This window comes from Dreissena polymorpha, chromosome 1 (assembly GCF_020536995.1).
Source record: "Dreissena polymorpha isolate Duluth1 chromosome 1, UMN_Dpol_1.0, whole genome shotgun sequence".
NCBI lineage: Eukaryota > Metazoa > Mollusca > Bivalvia > Myida > Dreissenidae > Dreissena > Dreissena polymorpha.
The window spans coordinates 206,737,741-206,752,260 of record NC_068355.1 but is presented as its reverse complement, the minus strand read 5'-3'; the positions used below and the strand labels follow the sequence as shown (position 1 = coordinate 206,752,260).

General features: G+C 34.7%; 4 non-coding genes across 4 annotated transcripts; all 4 read left to right on the top strand.

The window, feature by feature from the left end:
• Positions 1–10,315: 10,315 nt before the first annotated feature.
• Positions 10,316–10,388, top strand: Trnaa-agc (transfer RNA alanine (anticodon AGC)). The gene has a single exon. It is a non-coding gene; the product is annotated as a tRNA-Ala (tRNA).
• A 1,877-nt stretch (positions 10,389–12,265) lies between these two features.
• On the top strand, positions 12,266–12,338 carry Trnaa-agc (transfer RNA alanine (anticodon AGC)). Its single transcript has one exon. It is a non-coding gene; the product is annotated as a tRNA-Ala (tRNA).
• A 502-nt stretch (positions 12,339–12,840) lies between these two features.
• Trnaa-agc (transfer RNA alanine (anticodon AGC)) lies at positions 12,841–12,913 on the top strand. The gene has a single exon. It is a non-coding gene; the product is annotated as a tRNA-Ala (tRNA).
• A 1,082-nt stretch (positions 12,914–13,995) lies between these two features.
• Trnaa-agc (transfer RNA alanine (anticodon AGC)) lies at positions 13,996–14,068 on the top strand. The gene has a single exon. It is a non-coding gene; the product is annotated as a tRNA-Ala (tRNA).
• Positions 14,069–14,520: the final 452 nt, after the last annotated feature.

Here is a 14,520-nt window from a genome sequence, read left to right as displayed (position 1 = left end):
ACTAGATCAAAGGTCAAGGTCACGGTGACCCGAAATAGTAAAATGGTTTCCGGATGATATTTCAAGAACCCTTATGCCTAGGATCATGAAACTTGATAGGTAGATTGATCGTGACTAGCAGATGACCCCTATTGATTTTCAGGTCACTAGGTCAAAGGTCACGGTGACCCGAAATAGTAAAATTGTTTCCGGATGATTACTCAAGAACGCTTATGCCAAGGATCATGAAACTTGATAGGTACATTGATCATGACTGGCAGATGACCCCTATTGATTTTCAGGTCACAAGGTCAAAGGTCAAGGTCACAGTGACCCGAAATAGTAAAATGGTTTCCTGATGATAACTCAGGAAAGCTTATGGCTAGGATCATGAAACTTCATAGGTACATTGATCATGACTCGCAGATGACCCCTATTGATTTTCAGGTCACTAGGTCAAAGGTCAAGGTCACAGTGACAAAAAACATATTTACAAAATGGCTGTCACTACAACTTAGAGCCCATATGGGGGGCATGCATGTTTTACAAACAGCCCTTGTTATTTTGGTGTCGATCGATGTTAACGAGTAAGATAAAAGAAAGAAAGATTATCACTTATTTAGTTTGTGTAGACAACTTTCATTATTTGGACCACTGCCATAATCAATTATATGAGCACATGTATCCATGGGGGTAATCACATCATAGGCAAGATGGCGACGTCCATGCCGAAACACTTATTTTTCGCCGTTGTATACCCTTTATTATTATTTTTTATTTTTTAACGCCTCTTACTTTCCAGCCATATCAGTAACAATTGATTAGGATTCATTTCGTATAAATATTCTCTCTTTATGTTTCGCCTTTACTCACTTTGAATTTTCAAAATGGGAGCTGTATATTTTTTTGTGATCCCGCTAAGACATTTCGTAGCGAGTCGATATATAGAGCGACTATTAATACGATATAAACGCTTATCACTTTCTTGTCGATATAAGGCTGGAAAGTGAGCGGCATTTACAAAATAATAGATGTACATGTAATAAAGGGTCAAAAACAGGGAAAAATACCTGTTTCGGCATGGACGTCGCCGTCTTGACTATCACGTGATTACCCCCTGTGGTGTTTTAAAGGGGCCTTTTCACAGATTTTGGCATTTTTTAACTTATTCATTAAATGCTTTATATCGATAAATGTAAACATTGGATCGTAAAAGCTCCAGTAAAAAATCAAGAATAAAATTAAAAAAAGGAAAAGAACATTGCCCGGACCAGGTTTCGAACCAGTGACCCCTGGAGTCCTGCCAGAGTCCTGAAGTAAAAACGCTTTAGCCTACTGAGCTATTCCGCCAAATACACATGCTTAACGTATTTTATACCTTATATAAGCAATCATCGTAGTTTCACAAAATTTAACGACAAAAACAGAACTCTCCAAATTATTCAATCGTTTCGCGTTGCAACGCTTTATAATTTTTAGGTTTTAAAATCGTCAAAAGATGCATATAATGGCTCTATTAGACCATGGTAAATGTTCAGTATTACTGTTTCCTCACAAATATCATAACTAAAACGAAAATTTGCGAATCTTAAACAACTTTTTTCAATTTTGCCAATTTACCAAAGCGTGAAAAGATCCCTTTAATGAAACAATATGGAAATATCTCCTGGTTATTAACACGCTAATATGTTTACTGATAAAGGATAAGGAAGGACGCATCAAAGATATTTATTAAGACCATGTACTCGGATAATTTCCAGAAATACATTTGCATACGTTAAACGGACTGGCAGTGGCAGACACAACGTCAATCTATTAATAGCCACTTGACGTTGAAGATGTCTGCGCCTACCCACTTACCATCGTAACCACGTTAACGTCAATAAGACGTACGCGAGGTGTCAATGTGTCCGTCCTTTTATCTTTAGACACATTTGTAGGCGAGCCACAGGATCGTATTAGGTCAAAGATAACGCTTATATCAATGACGTAATAGATAGGTAATTTGGATTACCATAAGGCAAGGGATTATCCCTACGATCTATATATCCGCGACATATCTACGACAGCGAGATTTATTGCGTGAATTGATTGTCAAATTACAGGCAACTGAATTGATTCCAACGTCATATGCAATCTCGAATACTAAGTCGGCGTAGTTCCAAATTCGAGTATTAGTGTTCATGTCGTTGAGTTAAAGAGACCCAATTCGTGCCATGGTCAGATTACTAGTATCTTTATTTTGCACAGCGCTGTTGAAATTGACATAACTTGAAAAGAAGAGTAAAATTTTTGACAGTGAATCGAATCGTTCCCTGATCTGACTTCGTCAAATGCATCTGCCTATTTGAGTAAGAATCACTTTTTCTAACTGCATAATCTTTTAAATCAATTCAATAGATAATATCGGCATAAAAAGCTGCTGTATACCCCTAAAACTGATAGCATAAACAATACACGTATCTCTCGTATCTTCACAATCGTGGCGTGACCTGAGTAGATTTCAAGATAAGCGACTTGTCAATGATGTGTATACAATAGCACAAACGACAGTTATAACCTTAAATACAATAAAAGTGACAACAATCTGATAGAGACATATAGACGGTGTGATTGAAAGTTCGACATGAAACTAGCACATTGTGTGCTCTATTGCCACTATCGCGTCTTCATCTACGATGATAGTTCCTAAGAAGCGATATCGGTCCCGTGTCAATAAAGATGTGGGTAGCTTTATAGATTGAAAGTGAGGGAAAGACACGTTCGAAATCGCGCTTGATCCGAGTTATTTCTGTACAATCACCGTATTTTGACACAGAATCTGATATCGAAGACACGCCGCACAATATGCCAACAATGTGTAATGCGGGCGGGTACTATTGCGCAATCTGTGATAAGGTAAAGGACAGTTGCTGGGAATAGATTTCTGCGGGTAGTAAATATTTGCGGGTAAGTGGTAATTGAGGCTGGCACTAATTCGATCATCGATCCGTCATAAAGGTAACAGGTAAACAGCACAAACAGGTAATAAGTGTAAATAATATTTTTGAGAATGGCAGATAGAGTACCGGTATGTGGTATCCGGGCAAACGGCACCCGGAAAATCGGCTCCCTATGTTGTTGCTTTTTGCATTCCCGGAAAATCGGCACCTCGTAACTTTGTCGACCATTGGCATCCGATGAAATTTTCCGATACATAAAAAAATTGCTCGTTAAAGTGTCTACTGTAAATGATGGTATCCGGACGATCGCTCCTACGAACAATCGCTCCTACGCTTAATTTGACAGGGCGGACAGTCGCTCCTTCGATGTTTTGACAGGGCGGACAGTCGCTCCTTCATTATTTTGCCAACCCGGACAATCGCTCCCACATTTTTTGTTAACTCGGACAGTCGCTCCTACATTATTAAATTTAATTGTATTGTTATATAAATACTATTTCTTTGCTTTTATATAAATATAACTTCTAATTTCATGTAACACAAGTGAACGGTACGAATCCTCATTCTCACGAAGTATTTCGTTTGCGTATTTTGTGTGTATATATGTTTATAAATGTAAATATGTGAGCATTTCCTTTCTGTACATTACTCTGCATAATATCATAAATAATGATAACTGGCTTGTATAAATCGAGCTGTGTGTTCGCATGTGCTTTCGTTTGCATATTTTGTGTAATGAAATAAAGAACAACATTTCATCTATGCGGTTTTTATGTTTATTCCATTCGCAAAATGACATTTATTCCAATAAATGTAATGTATATAGGAACACGCATGTCCCTGATAGGAATAATGAAGGAACCATTGACCTTATAACTACCTTATAAATACTGTTAAAGAATCGACAAACTGTCACATATTTTCTTAATAAGTAAATTAATTGATAAAAATCACATTCATGTTGATTCGGCTTACTGTTGACTAGTTGGCAATTTTAATAGTCGATTAATTATAAGTGTTCTCCTTTGATCGGCGTATACTAAGTTTTGCCGTGGAGTTAAAATAATGTAGGAGCGACTGTCCGGGTTGACAAAATAATGTAGGAGCGACTGTCCGCCCTGTCAAAACATCGTAGGAGCGACTGTCCGCCCTGTCAAAACATCGTAGGAGCGACTGTCCGCCCTGTCAAATTTAGCGTAGGAGCGATTGTCCGTGGGAGCGATTGTCCGGGATTCGTAAATGATAGCTCGTCTCAGTTATGTTTTCAATGATCACACAAACACATATATGAGAACTATTTTGTGTTTTCACACCAATTGACTACGTTAAGTTATGGGTTTGTAATTTATCGTTATTACGTATGATGCAAAAGGCACTAGACATATGCAGAGATTAAGTTACTTAACATATCTGTGGCATACATTAATGTTGAATCAATTCGAATCAATCAATTTTAAATAAGAGGATTATAATTTACGGAAATCCGATCATTTATCAGTGTTAACTATAAGGTACTTAGGGTGGTTAATTATAAGTGAGAAGATTGCAATGTACACAACTGGAACGCGCACAAAGTATTTTAACAAATTCCGTCTCTATTTAAGCATAATGTTACTTCAATATACTTTTGTGCCAGGAGATTTCGCACGCGGTTGCTAAGAGGCAAATAATTGGTTGCGATCGCTGCTTCTTAGCACCTTTTATCACCCGGTTTATTTACCAATTAACGCAAATCACGGAAAGATGTGTATGATCTAATGATTGTGTCAACATCTTATGTGTTGACAGTGACTTCTGTGTTATAAGTGTTGTTACTTCTATTACGTTGAGGGAAGCTGTGATCCGATTAAATGCTGTGTGGTGAAACGCCCTGACAAATCTTTTTCCTTTTTCGGAACCGAAAGGGCTCAGGTTATCAGGTCTTTTCAACTGAAACGCCATCTCGGTGCAAACAAAAAGTTCGAGAGAAAATTTCAAAGTTCATAATACCATTATGCTTCGTGCAATGTTAAAAGTGCAAACATGTCAGACATGTATTATTGTATAGTTTGTACACACCTGATGGTATACGTCTTGAAGATAAGCGTTTCTGACACAGTCCCTTAGTAGTTATTACTTCTTACATTTACCGATCGTGCTTTTCGTGTATAATTGGGCACATATTGGTACTCTGGTATACTATACCATGATATTGCACGCAGGGCAGTGTCACTTTTTATACTCCACCAGAACGGTTTTTGTGTTTAACAAACTTAAGTAAATAATTATATAAATGATTAAGAGAATGTTAAGAATCTGTAGGGAATCCCAAACATACCAACCAGATCTGCCTCACTTTGATAGGTATACAAACCTCTCATGTGCTTGGGTTCATTAATTAATTTTATTTAATATTTTCACTAGTGCACAATGTAATCGCTGCATAGGAAACACACCCCCATATATCAAGTTTTTTTTTTATGTATCTACTTAACATGATCATTTATAGATCTTTCATTTATCTTAAAGGGATCTTTTCACGGTTTGGTAAATTGACAAAATTTTAAAAAGTTGTTTCAGAATCGCAAATTTTCGGTTTAGTTATGATATTTGTGAGGAAACAGTATTACTGAACATTTGCCATGGTCTAATATAGCAATTATATGCATCTTTTGACGATTTTAAAACCTAAAAATTATAAAGCGCTGCAACGCGAAACGATTGAATAATTTGGAGAGTTCTGTTGTTGTCGTTTAAATTGTGAACATACGAAGATTGCTTATATAACGTATAAAATACGCATATTATGTATGCTTGGCAAGATAGCTCAGTAGACTAATGCGTTTTTACTTCAGGATTCCAGAGGTCACTGGTTCGAGCCCTGCTGCGGGCTACTATTTTTTTCCTTTTTAAAATTTTATTTTTAATTTTTTACTGGAGCCTTTAAAATTTAATGTTTAATCAATATAAAGCATTCAATGACAATCTTCAAAACATGCCAAAATCTGTGAAAAGGCCCCTTTAACATACTTAATATAAAAAGGAATCGTAAAATATATGTAAATGCTTTTATGATTGTGTTGCGTGACAATTGTGGCTAGTCCTTTTCGGCTGTTATATTATTATATATATTATTAATTATTTTATTACCAATAGTACTATTTTAAACTGCGATGTAAATTATAAAAATTGATGCGCGAATTCTATAAATGCTTTTTTAACAAGCATTTGTTGTTTTTGTTGTCGTTTATGTTGTTGTTGATTTGCTTGTTGGTGATGTTTCAAATTACAACTCGCGCTTGTGTTATCGCGCTTTTCAAAAGGCACAACGATAAGAATTATGAAATTATCGTGTCGATACTTTATGTAACCGTCATAAAGTATTATTAAAGTTGTCTACGAACATCACATTGTTTGCACTCAGGTGATAAGTACCCTACTCTATGCAAAGGATAACATCTTTACAGCAGCGAATGACGGCCGATAACGCCGTTTGTTCCCAAATGTGCTACTCGCCGGGAACCGGATGTAAGCAACACAATGGCCGTATCAATAGCCGACCATGCGAAAAATGACTGTCAGATATCACAAATATGTTCCTTTATAAAACAAAGTCATGAAATTATTGGAGATGATCGCATTTCAGTTTCGTCCGAGTTCATAAAAGTAAATGAACATAACCAAAGATCTATAAATAGATCTTTGATATAGCCGAGTGTTCCGTAAAATCGCGGAAGTCTCCGCTCAAAACTTTAGTTTTCATTTTGCCACCCGCAATTACATGTGCAGCGTACTTTGTGAAATACCTTGTGATATTTTCAAAACTGCTTTTAAAGCCATAAACTTCTTGATAGTTTAAGAATTACGTGTAGCTATAGCAACAACTATTTAGGGTCTGGAACCACGCCGTTCTGGTCGGGAAGTAACAGTAAACTGCATATTATTTCATAGTTTGAAATAATTATCGTTTCGGACCACTGTTCAATTGCAATAAATTCTAAATTAAATGCCATCAATTATTAAAAGATCGGGTCGACGACAGTGTTACTGCGAGATGCTCAAGCCATTTACCGGTCGCAGAAATGAAGAGGGAAACACGCCGTAAAAAATTAAACATTAAAATGTTTGCATCGTAAATAGCCACCTGTTACCATTTTCTCTCCATTAAAACCGTCTCTGCCTATTATCCAGACGGTAATTTAAATCACTGTTTAGGAATTTTAAACGGGAATTTGGAATATCTAACTGACCCAGATTTGTTCACATTCATCCTCACATTAAGTCATTATAAATGCATTTCCTTAAAGTATCAGGTGTGTTTTCGAAACGCTGATAAAGAATCGCCATTTCGGTTAACTTGTCGTCTGCAGGCAGCACGCGCGCGGATTTGATTGGTCGCGTGGCCCTGCACCTGTTTCACTAATCATTTGATTTATTAAAATGAGCCATTTCGGATTAATGGAACGATTTCGGGACATTTCAGGGATTTCTTTGTCGCCTTAAAGGAATCCGAATAAACATAAATTGTCGTAAATATGTCGTTGCTATTGGAAACGAAGTCCCGGTGACTTGGTTATAAAGTGTTAATATCAAAATTAACTCGGGTAAATTTTGAATTTTTCATGTCGTGTTCAGTTGCCTAGCCGACAGCAGTTTGTTTACAAAGAATATTATCAAACGCGTTTCCGAATATTTGTTATTTTCGCCCTCTAAAAATAGCATATCGATCGTCATTTCCTTGATGTAAAGTTATAATTATAACGAAACGGTTATTTTTATTGTGTTGTTTTCTCTGATTAAATGTTCATATTTGTTAATGTAGGAGCATGTAACAGTCAAATTCGTTTGTATAAGAAGGATGGTTAGAACCAGTCGATATCAGCAGATTTTTTAAGTTAAAAATATTTAGATAAATAAACATTGGTAGAGCGCTCGCTTAGCATGTGAGGGGTAAACATTGGTAGAGCGCTCGCTTAGCATGCTAGGGGTAAACGGATTGATACTCATATTTTCCAAAGCCCTTTTACTTCGCAAATCTCCAAGAAAATAGTGACTTTACAAACACAATTCATTAAAAATGAATGAAGATATATATTTAAGAATTGTCATATCCGAAACGTCTTATTGAGAACGCTCGTATTGCACGTTAGTATAATTGTGCTCAAAACTCAAATCCTAACATGCCATTTAATAACTTTGAAGTTCAGAACATAGGGTTTACATTCTTAAAAACTAAAGTTAATAATTTTCAAACAAAGCCTTTTATAATAAAACCCTTAGTGTTTTTTTTTATAAAGTAAATCCTTCCATATCAAAAAGCTGATGCGGCACAAGCTTAGAGTAAGCTTAGCTTGTGATCACGGTACCACTTTTTTATCCAAAACGTAAACGGAGATTCCCACCTTTATAATAGGTTGTTTGAAACACTTTCCAATTCATTTGCTTAAGTCCTCAAATAAAAAAAAATAGATTATGCACACTGTCGATTTCGAAGATAATGTTATCTTATACAAATTAATGGGTACACATGTAGACATTATAAAATATCGGGGTATTAGCTCAAGTGGTATAGCGCTCGCTTCGCATGTGAGAGGTAATGGGATCGATACCCATATTCTCCAAATAGTTTATACATGTATTTCGTAAATCTCAAAGAAAACATTTATATAAATATATAATTATATAACTGTCCTAAGTACTTCTCTTGATTGTATATCACGTGCGAATAATCGGGATCAATTCTACAATCCTAAACTTGCCTTTATTCGGAAATTGACAATTAAAACAATCAATGAATGGGTCTCATAATTTTTTTATATTAACTTATTAAGGAGTTTTACGTTTAATTCTCTCCTTAACATTATTGCTTTTGCCACAATGTCAAAGTCATTTTCTAATGTGAGTGTCACATTTAATAGTTGGTATTTCGGTGACTTTTTCCCATTTATAGACTCAATTTATTGAACTGTCGAGTTTGAAGATAATATATCTCATAGTAATTCATCTTTAGCCATATACAAATACAATATAATAGATTTCGGGGAATTAGCCCAAGTCGGTAATAATACAGTTTCTGTATTAAATACGTAAACGGAGATTCACTCGTTTATATTATTGCGTTTGCAACAATGTCCAATTCATTAGCATATATCTTTTAAAATATAAAGATTAAATGTTGTACACTGTCACTTTCAAAGATAATGTTAGCGCATAGGGATTGATGGTTACACGTGTAGACATTGTGATGTGTCGGGGAATTAGCTCAAGTGGTAGAGCGCTCGCTTAGCATGTGAGTGGTAACGGGATCGATACACGTATTCTCCAAAGTCTTTTAGTTTCGTACACTTATCTCATTTATAACGCCTAAGAGCACGGAGTTGTATCAGAATTAAGATACAAATCATACTATGTCAGTTTACACAAATGATCATGAATGGATATTATAAATGTTATTAGCTAAGCTGAACAGTTGGTGATTTTGATTTGTATACTCAAAACACGATTCCTTTTGTGAAATAAGTTCATGTATAATAAGATCAAGTTAGCATTTGATGTACTAAAGGGCGTGTTTATAGATATAAATAATCGAGTTAATGTGCGCATGCGTGTAAATATCACAATTTAAAATTACCAGTCGGTCAAAATACACTTTCTGTACATCTGTAATATGTAAACGGAGATTCTCTCTTTAAGTTTTATATTATTGCGTTTGCAACAATGTCCTATTCATTAGCATACGTCTTAAAATATAAAGATTAGATGTTGTACACTGTCGCTTTCAAATATATGTTATCCCATAGTGATTGATGGTTACACGTGTAGACAGTGTGATGTGTCGGGGAATTAGCTCAAGTGGTAGAGCGCTCGCTTAGCATGTGAGAGGTAACGTGATCGATACCCGTATTCTCCAAAGTCTTTTACTTACATAAGATTATCTTATTTAGAACGCCTTATAGCACGTGAATTGTATCAGAGTTAAGACTCTAATCATACTATGTCAGTTTTCACAAATGGTCATGAATAAATATGAAAAATATCATAAGTTATGTTTAACTGAGTAGATTTTGGTTTGCATAATCAAAACACGACTTATTTTTGTAAAATAAGCTCGTGTATAATTAGATCGAGTTAGCATTTGATGTACTAAAGGACGTGTTTATATATCTAAATGATAAGTTACTGTGCGCATACGTGTAAATATCACAAATTAAAATTACCATTCGGTCATAACACACTTTCTAATTAACATACGTAAACGGAGATTCTCTCTTTTATATTCTTGCGTTTGCAACAATGTCCAATTCATTAGCACATGTATTCAAATATAAAGATAAACTTTTTGTACACTGTCACTTTTAAAGATAGTGTTATCGCATAGGGATTGATGGTTACACGTGTAGATAGTGTGATGTGTCGGGGAATTAGCTCAAGTGGTAGAGCGCTCGCTTAGCATGTGAGAGGTAACGGGATCGATACCCGTATTCTCCAAAGTCTTTTAGTTTCGTACAATTATCTCATTTATAACGCCTTATAGCACATGAGTTGTATCAGAATTAAGGTACAAATCATACTATGTCAGTTTTCACAAATGATCATGAATAGGTATTATTAATATTATTAGTTAAGTTGAACTGTAGGAGATATTGGTTTGAATACTCAAAACACGAATCATTTTGTAAAATAAGTTTGTGTATAATATCGAGTTAGCATTTGATGTAGCAAAGGACGTGTTTATAGATATAAATGATCAAGTTACTGTGCGCATGCGTGTAAATATCACAATTTAAAATTACCAGTCGGTCATGATACACTTTCTTATTATAATACGTAAACGGAGATTCTCTCTTTTATATTATTGCGTTTGCAACAATGTCCAATTCATTAGCATATGTCTTCAAATATAAAGATAAACTTTTTGTACACTGTCACTTTCAAAGATAATGTTATGGCATAGTGATTGATGGTTACACGTGTAGACATTGTGATGTGTCGGGGAATTCGCTCAAGTGGTAGAGCGCTCGCTTAGCATGTGAGAGGTAACGGAATCGATAGTCCGAAGTCTTTTAGTTTCGTACAGTTATCTCATTTATAACGCCTTATAGCACGTGAGTTGTATCAGAATTAAGATACAAATCATATTATGTCAGTTTTCACAAATGATTATGAATAGATATTATTAATAATATTATTTAAATTGAACTGTATGAGATTTTGGTTTGCATAATGAAAACACGATTCATTTTGTAAAATAAGTTCGTGTATAATAAGATCGAGTTAGCATTTGATATAGCAAAGGAAGTGTTTAAAGATATAAAGGATCAAGTTAATATGCGCATGCGTGTAAATATCACAATTTGCAATTACCAGTCGGTCATAATACACTTTCTGCATTAACCCATTTATGCCTAGTTGACTCTCCCATTCTTCTAAATTGGATCAATTTATTTCCAACATTAGGGAAGTCTAGTACATGTATATGTATGTCTATATTTAGAATATTTTTACAGAAATTCCTGGAATAAAACAGCAAAGACCCTGATGAGACGCCGCATCATGTGGCTCCTAATCTGGGTCTGCGCTGTTTGCTAAGGCCTTTTTTCCAGACGCTAGGCTTAAATGGGTTAAATACGTAAACGGAGATTCTCTCGTTTATATTATTGCGTTTGCAACAATGTCCAATTCATTAGCATATGTCTTCAAATATAAAGATTAAATGTTGTACACTGTCGCTTTTAAAGATAATGTTATCGCATAGTAATTGATGGTTACACGTGTAGAGAATATGATGTGTCGGGGAATTAGCTCAAGTGGTAGAGCGCTCGCTTAGCATGTGAGAAGTAACGGGATCGATACCCGTATTCTCCAAAGTATTTTACTTGCGTAAAACTATCTCATTTAGAACGCCTTATAGCACGTGAATTGTATCAGAGTTAATGCTCTAATCATACTATGTCAGTTTTCACAAATGGTCATTAATAAATATGAAAAATAGTTATGTTGAACTGAAGGAGATTTTGGATTGCATAATCAAAACACGACTTATTTTTGTAAAATAAGCTCGTGTATAATTAGATCGAGTTAGCATTTGATGTACTAAAGGACGTGTTTATATATCTAAATGATAAGTTACTGTGCGCATACGTGTAAATATCACAATTTAAAATTACCAGTCGGTCATTACACACTTTCTAATTAACATACGTAAACGGAGATTCTCTCTTTTATATTCTTGCGTTTGCAACAATGTCCAATTCATTAGCACATGTATTCAAATATAAAGATAAACTTTTTGTACACTGTCACTTTATAAGATAATGTTATCGCATAGGGATTGATAGTAACACGTGTAGACGGTGTTATGTGTCGGGGAATTAGCTCAAGTGGTAGAGCGCTCGCTTAGCATGTGAGAGGTAACGGGATCGATACCCGTATTCTCCAAAGTCTTTTAGTTTCGTACAATTATCTCATTTATAACGCCTTATAGCACATGAGTTGTATCAGAATTAAGATACAAATCATACTATGTCAGTTTTCACAAATGATCATGAATAGATATTATTAATATTATTAGTTAAGTTGAACTGTAGGAGATATTGGTTTGTATACTCAAAACACGAATCATTTTGTAAAATAAGTTTGTGTATAATATCGAGTTAGCATTTGATGTAGCAAAGGACGTGTTTATAGATATAAATGATCAAGTTACTGTGCGCATGCGTGTAAATATCACAATTTAAAATTACCAGTCGGTCATAATACACTTTCTTATTATAATACGTAAACGGAGATTCTCTATTTTATATTATTGCGTTTGCAACAATGTCCAATTCATTAGCATATGTCTTCAAATATAAAGAAAAACTTTTGTACACTGTCACTTTCAAAGATAATGTTATCGCAAAGGGATTGATGGTAACACGTGTAGACATTGTGATGTGTCGGGGAATTAGCTCAAGTGGTAGAGCGCTCGCTTAGCATGTGAGAGGTAACGGGATCGATACCCGTATTCTCCAAAGTCTTTTAGTTTTGTACAATTATCTCATTTATAACGTCTAATAGCACAGAGTTTTATCAAAATTAAGATACAAATCATACTATGTCAGTTTTCACAAATGATCATGAATGGATATTATAAATGTTATTAGTTAAGCTGAACTGTTGGTGATTTTGATTTGTATACTCAAAACACGATTCCTTTTGTGAAATAAGTTCATGTATAATAAGATCGAGTTAGCATTTGATGTACTAAAGGACGTGTTTAGAGATATAAATAATCGAGTTAATGTGCGTATGCGTGTAAATATCACAAATTAAAATTACCAGTCGGTCAAAATACACTTTCTGTACATCTCTAATATGTAAACGGAGATTCTCTCTTTTATATTATTGCGTTTGCAACAATGTCCTATTCATTAGCATACGTCTTGAAATATAAAGATTACATGTTGTACACTGTCGCTTTCAAATATAATGTTATCCCATAGTGATTGATGGTTACACGTGTAGACAGTGTGATGTGTCGGGGAATTAGCTCAAGTGGTAGAGCGCTCGATTAGCATGTGAGAGGTAACGTGATCGATACCCGTATTCTCCTAAGTCTTTTACTTGCGTAAAACTATCTCATTTAGAACGCCTTTTAGCACGTGAATTGTATCAGAGTTAATACTCTAATCATACTATGTCAGTTTTCACAAATGGTCATTAATAAATATGAAAAATAGTTATGTTGAACTGTAGGAGATTTTGAATTGCATCATCAAAACACGATTTATTTTTGTAAAATAAGCTCCTGTATAATTAGATCGAGTTAGCATTTGATGTAGCAAAGGACGTGTTTATAGATATAAATGATCAAGTTACTGTGCGCATGCGTGTAAATATCACAATTTAAAATTACCAGTCGGTCATAATACACTTTCTTATTATAATACGTAAACGGAGATTCTCTCTTTTATATTATTGCGTTTGCAACAATGTCCAATTCATTAGCATATGTCTTCAAATATAAAGAAAAACTTTTTGTACACTGTCACTTTCAAAGATAATGTTATCGCAAAGGGATTGATGGTAACACGTGTAGACATTGTGATGTGTCGGGGAATTAGCTCAAGTGGTAGAGCGCTCGCTTAGCATGTGAGAGGTAACGGGATCGATACCCGTATTCTCCAAAGTCTTTTAGTTTTGTACAATTATCTCATTTATAACGTCTAATAGCACAGAGTTTTATCAAAATTAAGATACAAATCATACTCTGTCAGTTTTCACAAATGATCATGAATGGATATTATAAATGTTATTAGTTAAGCTGAACTGTTGGTGATTTTGATTTGTATACTCAAAACACGATTCCTTTTGTGAAATAAGTTCATGTATAATAAGATCGAGTTAGCATTTGATGTACTAAAGGACGTGTTTATAGATATAAATAATCGAGTTAATGTGCGTATGCGTGTAAATATCACAAATTAAAATTACCAGTCGGTCAAAATACACTTTCTGTACATCTCTAATATGTAAACGGAGATTCTCTCTTTTATATTATTGCGTTTGCAACAATGTCCTATTCATTAGCATACGTCTTGAAATATAAAGATTACATGTTGTACACTGTCGCTTTCAA